Genomic DNA, 5083 nt, shown 5'->3' with positions numbered 1-5083 from the left:
TTTAATCTGAACTGAAATAGTTTTTGGCAGCATACATTTTTGTGGATTGAGGGAGGATCTGCCCCAGGGAATTGTCACAATTATAAATAAACATTTCGCAAAGACTGAACTCGTCTAGGTGTATCTGTGCATTGTGAAATGGGCTAAATTTTTAATTTTGTACACCCCAGTCTAACACCAGCATCTCCAAATCATGCTCCAAAAAGGATTAGGTATGCATTATGCACTCTGACAAATGCACTCTGACATTTCTCATATTCTGACTTTGCAGTCGGTTAATTTTCTGGAAGGAATTTTAAAAATACTTTTTGTGTTATTCAATTTCCTGCTAGCTTGTTCTGGTCTGATCATTGATGTAACATGAACAACCGAACATTAATATGATTTTGGGATTCGGTTCGACGTTCCCTCGAATTACGGAAGAACAACAGGAGAGCAGAGGTGAAATTTATCAGAATAGCAGTGATCAAATTGAATGAATGGGCAGACAGAGGATGAAAGGAAGCTTCATGGGGATAAATGTCTTTTCTTTGCCAATGAAACTACCCGCGTCACAAAGTGTCTCACCTGGACTGACAGAAATGAAGTGTATAAGTCCTTCTACATTGAGTGAGGCGGGGAGAATGTAAACACAGCAAGCTCCAAAAAAAAACAGAAACGTTTGTTCTTTTCTAAACCTCAGTCCCGGACTGACTAAGATGACCTTTCGAAAATTATTTTGCACAATGTCAGAAGAGGACTTACAGATTCGACCACGAAAATCAAATTAAATATCAAGATAAAATCATACCACTTTATTCGCTACATCCCCCCTTTTGACACATGGTCCTCACTGTGTGTTAATTGGCATGGAATGGGAATAATGATCGCGTTGACAGGGTTTACCAATGGGGCCACACCACACCCATTCCCTCATTCTGCACCCTGCCATTTTCCATTCACGCTTGTCCTTCGGCGTGGCCTGCGACTCGACCTCCCATAAGTCTGCTTTGGATTACAAATATTTGACATACACATTTCAACTGACCACTTGGCGGCTGCTGGGCTGCCGTCCTTCCCGGTGAGTGTGCATTCGCATTGCCTTGAGAAAGGGAATCGTACTTTTTCGTGTGGGCTTCACATTTACAGACAGCGAATGATTTAGGCAGTAGGACCACTTCCAGGAGGTCAGAAGTCAGGCCATGGTGTATTTTGGACTTTCCAGTGTAGGTCAAGAAGCCCCTGTGTTTCCACAGAGTTCCACAATTATGTACAACCCCGAATGCGTATCTGCTGTCTGTGTAAATATTCACTATCATTCACTCAGCCAATTGACATGCCTCAGTCAAGGCAATCAGCTCTGCTGCTTGAGCTGACAGATGACAAGGGAGTGATTCTGCTTTGACTACCTCGTGGGTAGTTACTACAGCATGCCAAACACAATTCTGGCCTATCCGTTTGCCCCTGAATGCGGACCCATTCACAAAAAAAACGCAATATCCTGATTCTGAGTTTGTGAATCCTGCACGTCTGGTCTTGGTGAGTTACAGCGACACAGTCATGTGGGTCTCTGTCTCCTGTTGTGGCGAGAAGGCTAGCAGCATTACGGACGTTACATCTCGTTATTGTAATGTTAGGCATCTCCAATAGTACAGTATTGTTTCTGAGCCAACGTGCTGCAGACATGTGTGCTGTGTTTTTCTCGGAAAACAGTAAGGATGCATATGGGACCAGGAGGGTTAATTCTCCAAAGCCAACTGTGTCCCTGGACGCTACAACAAACTTTTTCAGCTGCAGCCACGGCTTGCAGGCATATAGGCAATCCTATAGCCAAAATGTAAGCCACAATTTTCCCACATTCTCCTGCATCAGCTCAGATGTAATGCATCGACCGTTTGTACAAAAGTCTTGTTTGGATTCGGACGCCCAGTGTAGGTGTGGTTTGGAGCGCCTTTTTAATTCAACTGCAACGGTCTCTGGTTCTGAAACTCGAAGCCATTGGAAATTTCATTTAGTGGCGCCTCAAGTGTTGTGTAATGTGGGATAAAAAATCGACAGGAAGAGTGCATGACCAAAAAGAATAGCAATTGTTACTTCGTGTGAGGCTTTGGAATTTGCTGGATTGCTTGAACTTTGTCTTGACCAATGCCCTTCCCTTGTTCAGACAGGAAATGACCAAAGAACTTCACCTTTGTTGCACAAATTGTAGATTTGCGAAACAAGCTTTGTGCCCATTCCTGGCGAGATGGCAGAGCAACACAAGCGTATCTTTCTCACATTGTTCCTCTGTTGGTGCTGCTATTAAGCATTCGTCTACATACTGCAGAAGCGCTGACCCCGGGGTTAAAACAAGAATCTCCAGACTCCAGCATCGAGCCTCATTAATTATGGTGGGGGACTCACAGTCATCTTCACAAAGTCGCTTGAATGTATATGAATTGCCTTTGAGTGGAAAAGTGAACCAGAATTGACTTTCTGGGTGTACCGGTACACTAAAGAAGACATTTGATAAATCCATAGCAGAGAACCATTTACTGTCAGGTGGAATTTGAACTCATATAGTACAAGGATTAGGAACATTTGGGGCGGGCGGAACAACAGCATAATTGACTACCTGCAGGTCTTGAACAAAGCTCCCCTTCCCCGATTCACCTGGAATATTTGCCTTTTTGACCAGAAAAATGGGTCTCTCACCGGTGATTATCCACAGGGAATTATCACTAAAGCTTTCAGGAGGGATGCAAAGTAGTATCCTTTGACAGCCTCGTGTTTTAACGGGTCTCGTGCTCTGCATGGACGATACTCAGACTTCCGGGCTCTTCTTATGGGTTCATAGCTTCCTATGAACCCCACATCACGTTTGCCTTTTGCCCTGCACTCAGTAGTGACCCTTCTTAATCTTGGGTCCGAGACATCTACCATACCTAATCGCCAGGCTACCCTCTTTGCGGGGGTTACCTGGACTGCTCCATCTGCCTGAGTTAGCCAATTTAGTTTCTTCATATCTGTCCTTATGTGTGCATTGAATCAGGTACGCACATTGTCGCTGAAAACAGAATCTTTCGTTTTTTTGTGCCTGCAGTATGCATCGTCTCAAATTCTGCCACCTCTCGCTGGATGCCTTCGCCAATGGTACGTGAGGAAAGGTGCCTTCCACATCAAAAGGATTTTTTTTTCTCATTCCTTGACTGTTTGTCCCTGATATGGTAGTTTACTGGCCTTGTATGTCTGCTATTATTTCGGTTTAACTTTACATTTTTTTCTGTCTATCTGCAACACATGCCTCTGCAAAGTCAGGTAATTACTTATTTGTTTCCCAGTGCTTTTATTGGATTCAAAATAAATGTTAATTTACCATTACAATGGACATCACATTATTTTACAGGTTGTGGCAACAGCGAGGGCCAAAGTGCCTGTACTGCATTGTAATGTTCGATGTTGTCAGTTACATTTCCTGCTGGTTTCAGATATCTCTCCTCACTCTGGAAGCTCCCGGTCGCATGTTCCAGAGATTTGTCTGCACTTCAGTTAATCTAGGCAACTGTATTTCCTGCTCAGAACGTGATCTCTCTCCAATGGAGAGAGGAAAATAAAGTCGGTGACAAAGCTGATATCACTTACGATCTGTCCAGAATTAACAAAAACTATCCCGATCTTCCAGTCTCCTATAACTTCAACATTACACTGTGTTCGCACCCTTCAGGCTCTCTGCTTGTATTCCTGATGAAGTGCTGTTGCCCGAAACGTCGATTTCACTGCTCCTCGGATGCTGCCTGAACTGCTGTGCTCCAGCACCACTCAAATCTAGACACTGTGTTCCCAGGCCATCATTTCAGTCTCTGGTTTGCTGCAGTGCTCCTTCAAGACACAACACAAGCTGGAAGACACGCAACTCATTTTCGACCGACAGACCATGAAAAACGTAGGACCAAACATCAAGTTCATTCATTTCAGAAACCGTCCGCCGTCTTACACATTCTTCACCCACCCTCCCTTCCCATTAGTTCTGACGACGGATCATTGGACTCGAAGCATTAACTTTCCTTCCTCATCAGAGATAGACAAGAGCTGCTGATTTTGTTCAGACCTTTTGGCTTTTCTTCTGAAAACTTTGTTTTTCTGTTGTAATCGCCAGAAACTGGAAGCGTCTGAATGCAGGAGGAGAATTTCACAGGAGATGAAAAGAATGGAAAGGTTTTGACCACTCCCATTGTGAAGGTACGCGAGCTAGACTGGGGATGTTGCTCTAAGCCCAGAGAAGGCTGAATAAGAAACCGATTAACGTGCTCATTTTATGAAGAGGATAGATATGTGTGACAGAGATAAGCCTGTATTGGGAAGGAACACAGTAACATAAATGGAAGACAGGAGACAAGGAGGAGATTTATGAAGAATACTTTCACCTAGAGAGTATTGATTATCTGGAAATCATTATCTGAACATGTGGTAAAGGTAAGTGTCATGACAACGTTTCAGCAGTCTGTAGCCGAACACTTGATGAGCCAGAGCACGAGTGGATAAGGACCAGGTATCAGAAAGTGTGACGAGGACAGACAGGCGCGAGATGGGTGTCCTGAATGCAATGCGTCAAAGGCAAACTAGTGTGCTTAATGATTACGGCTGGCGCGGCTCTGTGGCGCAATGGAAAGCGCGTTGGACTTCTACATCTCTATTCAGATTGTTATTCAAAGGTTGTGGGTTCGAATCCCATCAGAGTCGAGTTTTAATTTATGTTTTGCAAAGTGGTCAGACCAGACTCGGCTGCTCATCTGCAAAACCAGTAATAATCGTGCATAAACCTAACTGTCTAGAAACGGAACATTTTCCTCCCACAGATTTATATTATCGATGTCTATTTATGGTAGAGATCGATAAATACCTGTTAGCCAGTAGATGTTGTGGATGGGCTGGAAAAAGACATAAAATTGTTCTGTGAGCCATGATGATATCAAATTACGTGGCAGGACAGGATCGGTGTGAAGAATGACCTCCTTCTGCTCCTTTGTGTCTGTGCCATTTCTGGCCAAGGTTTTTAAATAATCACAATGAGGACAATATGAAGTAAACGCCAAATAATATTTTGGTCTCATCTCCACTTCGCTTC

At 43.7% G+C, this 5083-nt stretch overlaps 1 non-coding gene across 1 annotated transcript; it reads left to right on the top strand.

Moving 5' to 3' along the window:
* Nucleotides 1-4606: 4606 nt before the first annotated feature.
* On the top strand, nt 4607-4698 carry trnar-ucu (transfer RNA arginine (anticodon UCU)). The gene is given in 2 exon segments: nt 4607-4643; nt 4663-4698. It is a non-coding gene; the product is annotated as a tRNA-Arg (tRNA).
* Nucleotides 4699-5083: the final 385 nt, after the last annotated feature.

This window comes from Chiloscyllium plagiosum, unplaced genomic scaffold (genome assembly GCF_037043375.1).
Source record: "Chiloscyllium plagiosum isolate Xiang-an unplaced genomic scaffold, Cpla_swu_hap1 HiC_scaffold_21, whole genome shotgun sequence".
Lineage (NCBI taxonomy): Eukaryota > Metazoa > Chordata > Chondrichthyes > Orectolobiformes > Hemiscylliidae > Chiloscyllium > Chiloscyllium plagiosum.
The sequence above is the reverse complement of the archived record's forward strand: the minus strand, read 5'-3'. Positions and strand labels throughout refer to the sequence as shown.